This window comes from Rhinolophus sinicus, linkage group LG05 (assembly GCF_036562045.2).
Source record: "Rhinolophus sinicus isolate RSC01 linkage group LG05, ASM3656204v1, whole genome shotgun sequence".
Taxonomy (NCBI): domain Eukaryota; kingdom Metazoa; phylum Chordata; class Mammalia; order Chiroptera; family Rhinolophidae; genus Rhinolophus; species Rhinolophus sinicus.
The window spans coordinates 112,571,444-112,587,658 of record NC_133755.1 but is presented as its reverse complement, the minus strand read 5'-3'; the positions used below and the strand labels follow the sequence as shown (position 1 = coordinate 112,587,658).

The 16,215-nt window shown below is 34.2% G+C and overlaps 1 pseudogene; it reads left to right on the top strand.

Moving 5' to 3' along the window:
* The first annotated feature begins 15,005 nt into the window (after positions 1-15,005).
* Positions 15,006-15,654, top strand: LOC141571879 (heterogeneous nuclear ribonucleoprotein A1-like; annotated as a pseudogene).
* Positions 15,655-16,215: the final 561 nt, after the last annotated feature.

The window sequence follows — 16,215 nt, the reverse complement described above, 5'->3', positions numbered from 1 at the left end:
GTTATTTTACTACCTGAGTTGTATTTCATTTCAAATGGAAAAAAAAAATTTTCATTATTATTTGAACTATTTATTCAGCCCATTGCAACTTCATGGAAAATTGTGTGACTCTGAGAAATTAAATATTCTGTTATACTTAATATATAATAGTTGACTTTATATGTATACCGGGGTGCTCCAAAAATGTATACACATTTTAAGAGATGTTAACACTTTGGTCAACATTGCTAAAGCAGTAGTTCGCCATAATCAGAAGTGTCTGGACGCTGACGGTAACCACTTTGAGCACCTCTTGTAATTACAGAAGTCAAACATGACTTGTATTCATCTTTTGTTATTGGTATATATTAATAGAGTTTTTCCCTTTCTTAAAATGCGTGTACATTTTTTGGCTATATATGTATATACAGACATGTTTGCCTACTGTAATTCAGACATTCAGAAAAAAATGTTCTACGAACTAATCTCTGCTTCACCAGTCCTCACACATTATTTAGCTGGAAAAATGAATGAACTCATTGTACATTTTGGTTTTAACTCTAATCTGAGCTGACACTTTCAATAGTCATTTCAGTAGTATTTGCTTCTTAATATCAGTTTCCCTTTCTCTGCCTCTTTCCTTAGGATAGTTTTATGTGTAAGTGGACAAGGTGTTGTAACCTAAGTGCCTTAGTGGTAGAGAAGGAAGTGGTCATGATCTCGTCTTTGAACTACCTTGCCTGCCTGGTGCCTAGGGTGGTGTCTAGAATGATAACCCTCGTCTCACTAGCAGATGGTTCTTAAAGGCCTTCCAGAGTCTGTAGCTGGTGAAACTGAGGTTCCTCATTTCCAAGCGAGAATAGACCATCTACCTTTCACTGATTCAGAGTCCTCTCAGTTCCTCTTGACTCTACCATATATTCTATACATTCTTTTGGCCTAATCTTCCTTGCAGCCACTGTGGGCCCGTGGCAGCTCTGCAGGCTCTCCCTTTAGTCTCCTAACCACTCAGGAAGTGAGGTGGGCACAAGTGTCATAACCAGATTCTCTCTCTGTCTGATAATGCTGCCCTGCTCTTTGAATTAGGCTGGGCTGAGATGTATTGGCACACTGGTCTCTCGGTAGTGATTCCTGATACTCTGATTGGGCAGTTGAGCATTAGCTTCTTGCTCTCCATGGCACCCGTCAGTTTATTTAGCACATACCCAGAGATGGGAAATCAGAATGCACACTTCTCTCATTTTCATCCTGCATAATTCTATTTTAAACATCAGAAGCAAAATGTTCCCGCATTGCATTTCTTTCCAATATTTCTAATCTGCTCCATCCTTCCTCCTTCAATAGATGGATTCCTGGACTAATCAGGTTATTAAGGTCAAGTATACTGGAAGACAAAAGGAAAAATACACAAAAATAGTTTTATTGTACCTTGTTACATGTACATAATATAAAGTGATATTTCCTTCTAATTCTTTTATATTTCCTCACCATCAGAAAAATAAATGTAGTATAAAACCAGTCCACCAATTAAAGAAGATATAAATCAGTACCATGAGGAAGTATTAATACCAATTTATTTTTCATATACTCTTACCCATTTCTGAAATGTGGTAAAAATTAACAAAAACTCACTTCTCCTTAAATAAACTTCTCCTTGAATACTGAAGCTCACCTTTCTTCTTAAAAATTTCCAAATATATGGTGATGGAAGGAGAACTGACTCTGGGCGGTGAAGACACTATGTGATATATAGATGATGTATTACAGAAATGTACACCTGAAACCTATGTAATTTTACTAACCATTGTCACCCCAATAAATTTAAATCAATAAAAATTTCCTTAAATACATTTAGAAGCTCAAAAGTTTGTAATTTTATAAAATATAAATGTTTTAATTATAATGTTCAGTGGAAACTTCATGAAATATATTAATTATATTCAATATGAAAACTAGATAGGAGTTACTTCTGTAGATTGAGAGAATGGAATGGAATCAGGGAGATGAGCAGAAGGAAACTTCATTAGTAACTTTAATATTTTGCCTGAAAAATTTAAAGCAAACTTGACAAGAGATTTGGATCTGATAAAGTTTAGTGGTAGACACACAGTTGTTACTTTTTCTCTATACATCTCTATATTTTTTACCTAATTAAAAGGATGTTACTGACATGTATGGGGTCTAAAGTTAGTTTGCTATTATTAATTGTTCACTCTGATAATAATTTGGGCTAAAAGACAGACAAAAAATGAAAAACAAGGAAGTGAAATTAACGACTAAAATAAAATTCAGGAATTTTATTTATTCATGCTTTGTCTCAATTATCTGAAATAATAAAATCATGAATTTTTATCAATTTTCCACCAAATGTTCTTACTCTTTAACTTATTACTAATTCAATCTCCTCCTGATTTACACCAGTGACAAAAATATAAAGTAAGACAAAACCAACCAAATTTCAGTCCACATAATGCCAAATATTTGGATGGAAAATTCACTTAATCAGCTAAACATTTCAAAGATTTAAGTTTTTGACACTGTGTAGACATGAGCCAAGTGACTAGCTGAATTTTGTAATATTTACCTAAATATTTTTGCATAATCTACACTCAAAATATTTTACCCAAGCTATCCAGAACTTAAGAGTGACTAGATTCAAGGAAAATTTTATTAAAGTAATGGGGCGCAAGGAAATCAAAATGTATTTGATGGCCTTTATTATCAAATCAACAAACTCCTTCACCTTTTGTAACTTTTAAACACTAAGAGTGTTATTAAATCAAGCACATAAGATACCTCACTGAAAGAAGAGGCGCCAACTGAATGTTTATTAAGAATTTGAGGTCCATCATTAAATTGTATTAGTTTGGTAGTTTCAAGTCATAGTCTGAAACCTAGCAATAAAACAAAGGAAACCCATGTTAACTATTTATAATGTAAAAATGAACTTGTCTGAAAAAGATAATTTACATAGTAAACTTCATATTTTCTTTATTTTCGGGGTAGCTCTGTAAAAATTTTATTAGATATGTATTCTGGTGTAACTAAAAACCTAAGTGGAAATTCTAGGAGGCAAAATCATTTTATTTTATTTTATAACTGTAATCACACTATGCATGAAAACCCAAGGGAAATATATTGGGTGGAAAATAAAGACATATGCAGAAACCAGGAAAAGTTATAAAAATGCTATAATGGGCATTAACTTATAAAATCATCATTGTAATCACCTTGACAGCATATTGACAAATTCAAAGCGAAGTATTTCGTTTTTTAAGTATGAATTTCATATTATTATACTGTGGGAAAAAATACATGTAGAAAAATACACATGGTGATTTCATATATTTTAAATAGTTGTGAATAGAAAGGATGCTTAAATATAAGGGGATATTGTTAGAATGGGAAAATCTGTGCTAAAATTGGATGAAATTAATAAAATCATAGGTGATTTTTTGTAGCATTTTAACTGGATAGACCACAGGCTAGAATATGTCTTAAGATATTTTATGCCTCATACCTCTTCTTTCTCTTCAAGCTCATTCATTGACCATGTTTTAAAATATAAATTGTTAAATAGTTGTGGGCTGTGCTATCTGATTATCTGCACTCTTTAAAGAGGAACACTGGATCATTGGTAATACAACAATCTTTCTTTTTGTAAAACTAGGGACATTTCAATTTTGTAGGCTTTCTTTACCCATTGAAAAATGAAGAGTTAAAGTACATATTATCTCTGAGTTTCCTCATATATTCAAATCCCATGACTCTATCTGATAACCTGTGAGCAGAAAGAAAGTTTCCAGGATTTCAATGTGCAAATGACAGACAAAGGGAGAGATGGGTGGACAAGTATAAAAAAATCAAGTACCTCCCTTCTTATAATTCATGTGTCACCCAGGTCATGAAGGAGCAGGTAATAGACACAAACCACATTTCCAGTTGGGGGAAAGGAGAGTGCCAGGAAACACCAAGAAAGGATTTTTCTATTTTTAAAATAATCAGAACATAGGTTAAGGCACAGGGGTGCTTATTAAGTTTCCATGTTATCCTCTCAACATCCTGGTTTTACGCAGGGAAAGGATATTATTTATTGACTCTTTCCAACATTTCCTTCCCTGAGTAGGTAGAAACATGTATTGTCAGACAGAAATCACATGTCTACTCTCATGAAGATCAAATAAAAAACCTACAGGGCTTCTGGTTTCATTTCAGATGTGTAGAGCTAAAAGGAGCATCATTGCCATCTGACAACAAAAACAACAAAACAATGATTTTTCTTGCACCCAACAGAAAACTAAAGTTTCAGGGCAGACAACTTACCTGCAACTTGGAGAGAGACAGGCACCTGAAGGGAAATACAAGACCCATACATTTTCTTACCTCAGACAGAACACCTTATAGTTCAGTAGGAAGATTAAAGTAGAAATTTTAATGAACTGTTAAAAGCTGACTTTAGGCTAATGTAACAGCATGCAAACACTGACAAAAAGAAAGTTTGAATACCTATATTAATTTCAGACAAAGTAGACTTTATAACAAGATTATCATGGATGAAGAGCATACATCTGATAAAGGGATCAATTCTCAAAGAGGACATGGCAATCCTAAAAACCGAGCTTCAAAATGAAGTAAAAATTGATCTATCTGAAAGGAGAAAAAGACAAATCCACAACTATAAATGGAGAATTCAATGTTTCTCTTTCAGTAATTGATAGAGTAACTAGGCAGAAAATGAGTAAGGGTATGGATAATCTAAACTATTTGACAAGATAATACCCATTTATGATTTAAAAAATAAAATGGGTATAGAAGGAAAGTAACTTAACACACAATAAATGCCATATATGACAAACTCTCAGCTAATATCATACATACTGGTGAAAAACTGAAAGCTTTTCTCTATGGGCAGAAACAAGACAATGATGCCCCCTCTCACCACTGTTATTCAACGAAGTACTGGGAGTCCTCACCAGAGCAATCAGGCAAGAGAAAAAAAATGAAAGGCATTCAAAATGGGAATTAATAAGTTAATTTGTCACTTTTGGCAGATGACAAGATTCTTTATATAGAAAACCCTAAAGACTCCACCAAAAAACTATTAGAAACTATAAACAAATACAGTAAAGTTGCAGTATACAACATCAATGCACAAAACCCCATTGCATTCCTATATATGTATTCTGAATAAAATTTCAGAAGAAGAAATGAAAAAAATTCCTTTTCTAATTGCAACAAAAAATAATAACAAAATATTTAGGAAAAAACTTCACAAAGAATGTGAAGGACCTATACACTGAAAAGTTTAAGACATTATTAAAAGAAATTGAAGAGGACAAAAACAAGTGCAAAGATATTCCGTGCTCATGCATTGGAAGAATCAACATAGTTAAAATGGCCATATTACCCAAAGTAATATACAGATTTAATGCAATCTCCATCAAAATCCCAATGCCATTTTTTCAAGAAATAGAGCAAAAACTCATCAGATTTGTATGGAATCACAAAAGGCACCAAATAGCCAAAACGGTGATGAGAAAAATGAACATGGCTGGAGGTATCACACTTTCTGACTTCATTTTATACTACAAAGTGATAATAATCAAAACAGCATATTACTGGCAGAAAAACAAACACACAGACCAATGGAATAACATTGAATGCCCAGAAATAAACCCACATGTATATGGGCAGATAATTTTCGACAAAGGAGCCAGAAACAAAATGGAGAAAAGAAAGCCTCTTCAATAAATGGTGCTAGGAAAATTAGAAAGCCATGTTCAAATGAAACTAGACTGCTATCTGTCTCCATATATCAAAATTAACACAAAATAATCAAATGCCTGTACATAAGACCTTAAATACAAAATACAATACATTGCACAGAAGAAAACATAGGTCTAAACGTATGGCCCTTGGATTCAGAGATTTTACGAATTTGATCTCAAAGGGAAGAGAAGTAAAAGCAAAAATAAATGAATGTGACTCTATCACACTAAAAAGCTTCTGCACAGCAAAAGAAACCATCAACAAAATAAAGAGGTGACCAACCAAATGGGAGAAGATATTTGTAAACAACACCTCTGATAAGGGGCTGACATCTAAAATATATAAAGAACTCATAGAACCCAACAACAAAAGAATAAACAATCAAATTAAAAAGTGAGCAGAGGACCTGAACAGATACTTCTCCCAAGAAGATATACAAACAGCCAACAAATATATGAAAAAATGCTCAACTTCACTAGCTATTAGGGAAATGCAAATTAAAATCACAGTAAGATACCACTTCAAACTTGTAGAGTGGTTATCATCAACAAGACAAGTAATAACAGACATTGGAGAAGTTGTGGAATAAAAGGAACCCTTGTACACTGCTGGTGGGAATGTAAATTTGTATAGTCACTATGGAGAACAGTATGGAAGCTCTTCATAGAATTAGCAATAGACTTGTCGTACGACCCAGCAATCCCTCTTCTGGGTATGCACCCCAGAAATCTGAAAACATTTATCTGTAAAGAGATATGCACTCCTATGTTCATTGCAGCATTATTCATGGTGGCCAAGACGTGGAAACCACCAAAGTGTCCTTCAATAAATGGTTGGATAAAGAAGATATGGTATGTATATATAATAGAATATTATTCATCCATAAGAAAAGATGAAATATCACTATTTGCAACAACATGGGTGGATCTTGAGATTATGCTAAGTGAAATAAGTCAGACAGAAAAAGTTGAAAACCATATAATTTTACTCTTAGGTAAGATATAAAGCTGAAAGCAACAAATGAACAAGACAAGCCAAAAAACTAAAACCCATAGACACAGACAACACTTTATTGATTACCAGAGGGTAAGGGGGTAAGGGAGGTAGTAGAAGAAGGTACAGAGGAGAAGTGACTCTTGATGGTGAACACACAATGCGATATATAGATAATATATTGTATTATAGAATTGTACATTTGAAATGTATATATTTTTACTAACCAATGTAACTCCAATAAATTTAATAAAATAAAAATAAATAAACTATAGGTATATAACCATGATCAATCATATATAGAATTAGTCCATTTACTTGATATGGTTATTTAGTGCTATAAAATATTTGCTGATAATTTTTATCTGTATTTAATAGACTGACACGTCAGATTGTCATTATCTTTTTTTTTCCTTAAGAAAGTGCAATTTTTTGTCTGAAATTCTCTTTCAGGCAAGAGGTTTTGACTTGTGAGTTGTTGTTTTTTTAAGTTAATAGGAAAGATAATTTTTGCCTTTTTATACAATTTATATTTTTAAGTCTATTCAGAATTCAGATTGACTTGTGGAATAGAATATATGAATTGATTTGTAAATGTTCCACATGTATTCGAAAGAAGATACATTCTTTATTATTAAAGTTAAGATTTACTTAACAGATTATGTTGTTTAAGTATTTTAAATCCTCATTAATGTTTTGTTGACTTCATCAAACATGGATAGAGCAAGGTGTATGAACATCTCTTATTGTCGTGTTTCTATTTATCCTGGAAACTCATGTAGTTTCTACCTTACTAAATTTTTTTATTTAATTATTGGATGCATAAAAATCAAGAATCATACCTCTGTTGTAAATTGTAGCTTTTAGCACTAGAAAGTATCATTCTTTGCCAATTTTTAATCCTTTGATTGATTGCTACCTCACCAGGTATTAAAATAGTCAATTGTGACAATTTTTGCCATTTTTCTCATTGTTCCCATGGAGCAGAAAATTTTTCAAAAGTCTTTATTCTTCCATTTTTACTGACATCCAAAGTCATTACTGGCAATAATCTAGGTGGTTCAATACCAGGGAGGTTTTCCCATAAATACTTACTCTGCCTTAGATTCCAAGACCTTTCCACATATATGGGAAAGGTTTGCAAAGAGATGCTCAGGGTTGATTGAGGTTAAATTTACTACTGGGTGGATACACTGAGGACCTTAAAGTCAGATTTAATTGATTTGAAGAAATTAGAGACCCCTGACATTTCTTGTACATTAATTTTGAGATGGTAAAGTAATATCTATAGCAGTAGCATCCAGATGGTCTTATACCTTGGTTTCTTCTTCTCAAAACCCATTTCACATCCTAATGATTGATTAATCTTCTAAAAATCCCACTGTCATCAAAATACTTCTTTGTGGTTTCTCCATTAATTACAGCAATACTTTTCTTCTAACTGAGAATTGAGAACCTCAGGTGTTCCCTTAGCCCCCTACACACACACACACACACACACACACACACACACACACACACACACACACACATATCCACCCTACAAACAGGGCTTTTAATAGTTTTATATACTGAGTTTCAACATATGATTGTTGACTGCTAAAAAAAAAAGTTTAAAAAATACTACCTCAATAGTATTTGTTCTAAAAAAAGAATTAACTGGAGAACTTGATACAAAGTCAAATTCCCTTGCTTCAGCCTCAGAGATTCTTAAATAGTAGGTTCTTGTGGGCCCAACTATTTTTAATGAAGCAAATTGGTTATTATGATGCAGATGGTCTTCATACAATAATTTGGAAACAGCAGAAACCAATTTACAAAAGGATCAAAAACTTGGCATTCAAAATGCCTCATAAATTGGCCAAGTTTATCTTTGCAACCTTGAAAGCAACAGCTCACCCAATATTGTCTGTTGAATGTGTTCTTCTCATGCTGTGCATTAACTGATGCTTTTTACCTCCATCTGACATGCATTATCTTTCCTTTCGGCTTGACTTCATCCACCCTTCCTTAATCCCAGCTCACATTTCACCTTCTCTATTTTACTAACACTTATCTAATTTGGCCTGCAATGATCAGAAGGATGAATTGGGCTAGACACTAATGTTTTTCTAAATAAGGGCAATAATTGCTGTGGGAACAGAGTCCCAGAGAGCAGTTTCCAGGCTCTCAGCCTTACGTGGAAAGGTGCTGGCTTGGGTAGTAGATGGCCATCAGCTGTGACTCATTGGTCACCAGCTATTACCAGTTAGCCATTAGCTACTGATATAACTGCCGTGGCTACATTGGTTGGTTGGTTGGCAGAAAGTGGATGGCGGATTGCGCATTGTGTGGCTTCTACTTCCTGTGTCTCCATCCCAGCCGCCAGTGAGAATATAGTGGTATGACTCCCCTATCTATGGCTCCGTTGTTGTTCCTTTTTGGTTTCACCATAACCTGCGTTCTTGTGCGGGGAGCGGGGCCAGAGACCCCGCATGACAATTGCTTCATTTTAAATATTCTGATTTCATCATCGCAGTGAAGCATTTGATTATGACTTCTTTTCCTCCCTAAATAGCTGGGAACTCTACCTGGGCCTGTCAGTTGAACTGGCCTGAGACTGCAGTACATGGGGACAGTCCATTCCAAAGATATCTAGGAGCAATATAGAGATAAAGAGGCAGGTGAACAGTCCCTCTCAGGTGGCAACCTGGCTGAGCAGAGAGGCAAAATCCAAGCAGAAAGCAGCTGGATAGAAATCAGGAATCCTAGAGGAGAGCAAGTTCTGAATAAAAGGGAAGAGCCATGCCTGCATCTGTACTGTAAGCCCCATTTTTGCAGAGGCTAGTGGGACTGGGCATGGGTGGGAGGCCCAACAACAAAGAGACAAATTATTAATGATAAATTAAGTTTCTTTGTTCTTATTTAAAATGATAAAAACACACACAAAAAGACCAATCTTTTTTTAAATTATTACTTTCAGGTGTACAAAACAATGTAATAGTTAAATATTTTTACCCCTCACAAAGTGATAACCCTCCTCCACCACTCTACTACCCCTCTGACATCGTATATGGCTGTTACAGTTCCACTGACTCTATCTTGAAGCGCCGCAACTTGCTGTTCTCAGCTTACTCTTACAGAGATTTTCTTTGACCTCAGTTTTGGTTTCCGAGTGTCTTCCTTCAGTCTAATCTTCTGAGCTCCTCAAGGTATTAGAGGATAAATTAAAAATCAAGGTGCAATCTTGCGCTCTGTTGATGGCTACAGTCAGGGTAAAATAAATGTTTCTCTCTTTCATTTTAGATTTCAGTTCCTGACAACAACATGTATAATTATAATGTACTAACTCAACATTAAAATACTTGTATATTCAATAATGATCTTTGTAATTAATATACAGAGAATCTTCATGTCAGAAAAGAAGGTTATTTGTTTTCTTTCCCCTACAAAACCGCTTTTGGTGTCATTTAAAATTATCTAGACTATAAGGAAAACATTTTAAAACCCTGGATAGATATTAAAAGTGTTAGTATATTTTTTCTTATATCACTTTATTCCATTTGATGATGCTTTTATATAATATTCATATGTCAGTACATATGAATATGTGCAGGTATATATTGATATGTTTATCTGAAAGTATAAGCACAGTGAGACAAAATAGAAACATTACTGTGTATATCCCTTTTCTCTTGTACTCTCTATTTCACCTTTTGCTGTTAATCATAGTCTCTTTTCATATCCAGTATACCTGGATATAAAAATATCCAGTGGTTATATTTTTTAATGTAGCTGACATATTAAATAATTGAACAAATGGTATGTATAATATGTAGTTAAATATGTTCAATAAATAAGACACATGTATGAATGAAGTGAATGAAAACATTTTTATGGTAATTAAATATAAGTAATAGTGGATAGAAAAATTTTGTCTTAGCACAAACATATTTAATATGTAATGAAAAACCAGTATTAGAGAAATACACACACATATCACTCCTGGGTGATAATGTGAACTTTCAGAGTATTTTCCAGTTGAGAGTGACAGAAAGGTTGTTTGATTTTTCTGTTTCTTTTAATTAATTAATTAATTTGTTGAATACATACTAGGTGCTAAGTAAACAATACAAACAAAATTCCTATTCTCATGGATCTGTTTTTCTCCTGGGGGAAGGCACCATGGAAACAAGTCAACAAATGTTAAACATGATAACATTTCAAATGGTGTTCAGGGTTATAAGGAAAATAAAGGTGAGTAGTGGAATATAGGGAGAGAATGACTGGAAAATATAGGATTTTAGATGTAGTAATGAAGTTATCCTTGAAGCGATTATCTGCTCCAAAATATGCAAAATGTGAAAATATGAAGGAACCTGTCCCATGTGAGGGACCCAAAGTGTGAATAGTTTGAATAGGGGCAGGAACAAGACTGAGCATTTGAGGAAGAGAAAGAAAACTCAGTAGGTGGGTTCTAGTGAAACAGGCTGTAAAAAATGATATAGACGAAGTAGGCAGGGCCAGATGCTATAGAGCTCTGTGGGTACTGGTACTGGTGAGAGATTTGACCACATTCTAGAAGTCATGAGAAGTAATAGGACAGTTTTAGGCAGGAGAGTACAATAATCTGACGATGAACCACGTGGGCTAGAGAGCAGCAGGGGACCATCTGGTTTGGCTTTAATAGGTGTATCAGATCAGCCTTCCTCAGTTCTCTTCTGTCTCTTGTTTTAACTACATCCAGAGCCCAGGAGGGACTGTGGACAGGCTAAGCTCTTTTGAAGAACATATTGGTTGAAAGAAATCTGTTTCTTTTGGAGAGTATTGAAGACCATAAAATGTTTGAATATTGGTAGATTGCCCAAGCAAGAATGATTGCCAATGGATTTTAAATGCATATCAAGAACAAAATGTTCCTTTTATCCATGGAAAATGCAATCTCTCTCTCTCTCTCTCTCTCTCATTACAACTTTGTACATTCTCTCTTTTTTAAAAAAAGTTGGTATTTGTTTAATCAATAGAATTTGTATCATTGTTAAAAAAGACATTTAATTACACATCTCTTCTTAAGTAATACTCATGTATTTGATAATAAAAGCTAAACAAATGAGAGAAAACTAAAGTAAGTTGTATTTCTATTTCTTTCAATGATCTTCCAGTGGATGACAAATTCTCTTCTTTTATTAGAGGTTCAAAAAGAAGTGATTGATAGGGTAGAAAATCAATTTCACTTTACTTGGGAAGGAATAAAATTAAAGTGTTACTTATTACTGTCATGTTACTTTTCCATAGAGCAAAAAATATCAATGATAATGATGACTACATAAACATGTTTGCATGTTTCCATAATTATTAAGTAGTGTTTTTAAAATATCATGAAATTAGTTGAATTCCACTAGAAATAACGAAAAAGCTTATGGAATTCCTAACCTAAGTATAAGGCATTTAGCTTTTAGAGGATATATTTTATCTGATTGCTATAAAATCTGAACAACAAATGTCTCCAACTATCTTCTGATTATTTTCAAAAAGAAATTATGCTCATATATTTTATTTTAGATTAATGGTTTTGTTATTTTATGAAAATTATGTACGCTTGTGATATTTAATAAACACATAAAAATAAGATTAAAAAATTAATCCATATCTCATCACCTAGAAATAGAAATGGAAAATGTGATTTCATTTCTTGATGAAACCTCCACCACCCCGCCCCCTCACTAATGTATATACATGTGTATATATGTGTATATATACACATGTATATATATATTTTGGAGATATTTTGGGTTTGGTTACAGACCACTGTAATAAAGCGAATACAGCAAAAAGTAAGTCATGTAAATTTTTTGGTTTCCCAATGCATATAAAAGTTATGTTTACACTATAAGCTATTAAGTGTGCAATAGCAATACGTCTAAAAAAATGTACATATCTTAATTAAAAATACTTTATTGCTAAAAAATGCTAACTGTCATCTGAGTCTTCAGCAAGTCATAATCTGTGTGCTGGTGGAGGGTCTTGCCACAATGTTGATGCTTGCTGACTGATCACAGATCACCATTACAAATATAAAAATAATGAAAAAGTTTGAAATATGAGAATCACCAAAAATGTGACAGAGATACAAAGTGAGCAAATGCTGTAGGAAAAATGGTGTCAATAGACTTGCTTGACACAGGATTGCTACAAACCTTCCATTTGTAAAAAACAATTATCTGTGAAACGCAATAAAGTGAGGCACAATAAAATGATGTATGCCTGTGTATATTATATATACCAGGAGTGCCAAAAAAATGTCTGCACATGATTTGTATTCATCTTTTGTTATCAGTACATATTGAGTATTACAATTTTAATACAGTTTTTTTTTCCTTTCTTAAAATGTGTATACTTTTTTGGCACGCTCTGTATATATTCTAAGAAATATAATAATAGGCCATATAGTGTATTTTTTAAGGAAAACAGAATCGCAAGATACATTCTATTTTACTAAAAAAAATTGAATTTTAAAAATTTAACAAAAGAAAAATTACTAAAGGAATTGCTAAACTTCAAAAAAATCCTTTCAACAAAAGTTAATGAATTCTAGAAGAGCTTTCTAAAGTGAATTAAACAGATTTTGAAGAACTTAAAAGTTGGTGACTCTTTTTAAGCTTCATTACTTCAATGATAAACAGAATCAGCTGACTACCCTGCTAATAAGATGAGGAAATACCCCATTAAACTTCCAATTTCCCCTCCCCATACCTCCTATTCTCTCTGATTTTGATGTATTTTAAATTTTACATTCCCTTGTGTAATCATAATTTTCACAATTGTTCATTTTTGTACTAATCTAAAATACAACATGAATCCATTTTGCTGTGGCCTCTCTGTTTTAGAGTTCCTTATTAGACTTATCTTTTTAGTTTTCTCATTGTCAGTTTTATTTGTTTGTTTGCTTTCACGTTCCAAAGAAATACTCATATGAGCTTCTTTTTCTGAGTTTTTGAATATTTTTCTGTTTTATTCACAGTTGAAGGAAACTTAGCTGAATTTAGCTGTTGATTGGCATATGCTTCCATTCACCCATTTACTCAACCTTATTAGCTGGGCTTCTACTATGTGCCAGGTATGGAGAGTAAAGAGTGAACAACATAGCCAGTGTTCCTGCCCTTGTGAAGTTCACAATTCATTGTGGATAGAAGGAACACAAATGCATGACTATTTTATATTGCGGTGCTTGAAGAAAAGCAGGGTAGTGAGATAACCGTGAGCCACTTCAAGTTTCAAGTGTGAAGGTTAGGTAGTGCCTCCTTGGAGATGACATTTGAGTTGAGATACTAGGAATGACAAAAGGAGCCAGTCGTGTGGAATTGGTTGGAAAGCATGCTAGGCAAAAGAAACAGAAGAAAAGTAAGTACACAGACTGTGTGATAGAAAGGGGGGGGGAAAAGTTTTCTGAAGATTTGGAAATGGGAGAAGGCCTTTTGATGCTGACAAGTAGTAAACAGGGGTGGAGGGAGGTGTTAGGAGATGGTTCAGAGAGGTAGGGAAGATAGACCACTTAAGGCCTAATAGGACAATGTGAGAGATTTGGGATTTTTCTAACTGCAATGTGAAGTTCACTTTGTACTCAAGATATTGCCCCTTTGTCTATGCCTCATTAGGGCAAACTTCTTAGATGGGTTGTCCCTAATTTTTTACCTAATGTTATTTCCTTCATTTACTCCTTTCAGGCTTTGTCACTGCTCTAAGACCTCCTTGACAAAGTTATCACTTATATGTGGAATCTGAAAACAAAACAGAGTAGAACAGTGATTACCAGGGGCTGAGAATGAAGGCTATGAGGAGATGTTGGTCAAAGGGTACAAACTTGCAGTTAAAAAGATAAATTCTGGGAATTTAATGCACAACATTGTGACTATTGTTAATAATACTGCATTATGTACTTGAAAGTTACTAAGAGAATAGATCTAAATGTTCTCACCATAAAAAAGAAATGACAATTATGTGATATGATGGAAATGTTACCTAATGTTACAGTGCAAGTCATATTGCAATATAGCTGTTTCAAATCAACACATTGTACACCCTAAACTTACACAATGTTATATGTCAATTATATTTCAATTAAAAAAGACAGAAGAAACCAGGCAGCCAACTTATGAAAACTAAACAAGACAAAGGTAGAAATGGTATAAAATTGCTTCATCTAATGGTCATTTTTTTTTTTCTCTTAGCTTCCTTGATGATTCAGTAGTATTTGATTAACTGACCACTTCCTCTCTTTCCACTTTACTGTGAAAAAGATTTTTGTTGGTGGTATTAAAGAAGACACTGCAGAACATCACCTAAGAGATGATTTTGAACAGTATGGGAAATTTAAGATGATGGAAATCATGACTAAATGAGGCAGTGGCAAGAAGAGAGGTTTTGCTTTGTAACCTTTGATGGCCATGACTCTGTAGACAAAATTGTCATTCAGAAAGACCAGTGTGAATGGCCACAACTATGAAGTAAGGGAAGCCCTATCTAAGTGAGAGATGGCTAGTGCTTTATCCAGCCAAAGAGATCGAAGTGGTTCTGGAAACTTCGGTGGGGGTCAAGTAGGTGGTTTTGGTGGGAATGACAAACTTTGGTCATGGAGGAAACTTCAGCGGTCAAGGTGGCTTTGGTGGCAGTTGTGGTGATGGAGGAGATGGTAGCAGTGGGGGTGGCAATAATGGATTTGGTAACAATGGAAGCAATTTTGGAGGCAGTGGAAGCTACAGTGATTTTGGCAATTATAACAATCAATCTTCAAATTTTGGACCCATGAAAGGAGGAAACTTGGGAGGCAGAAGCTCTGGCCCCTATGGTGGTAGAGGCCAATACTTTGCCAAACCATGAAACCAAGGTGGCTACGGAGGTTCCAGCAGTAGCTATGGAAATGGCAGAAGGTTTTAATTATTGCCAGGAAACAAAGCTTAGCAGGAGAAGAGAGCCAGAGAAGTGACAGGGAAGCTACAGGTTACAACAGATTTGTGAGCTCAGCCAAGCACAGTGGTGGCAGGGCCTAGCTGCTACAAAGAAGACATGTTTTAGACAGTACTCATGTGTCTGGGCAAACAATTCGAGGACTGTATTTGTGACTAATTGTATAACAAGTTATTTTAGTTTCTGTTCTGTGGAAAGTGTAAAGTATTTCAACAAAGGGTTTTATTGTAGATTTATTTTTTATTTTTTTATTTTTTTGCAGCCATGCTGTTGATTATTTAATGTAATAGTCTGATCATGATGTTGGATAAATGTGTCTTTTTAAAAATGTGTTGTGTAAAGTTAGTTTACTCTGAAGCCACCTTGGTAAATTACCCCAACAGTGTGAAGTTAAAATTCCTTCAGGGTGATGCCAGGTTCCATTTGAAATTTATTTATAACCTGCTTGGGCACAGAAGCCATTGTCTTCAGAAACCTTGGGGTAGATGACAGTTGTTGTGACCTGGAGTTCACCATTAAATGGGTCACCTA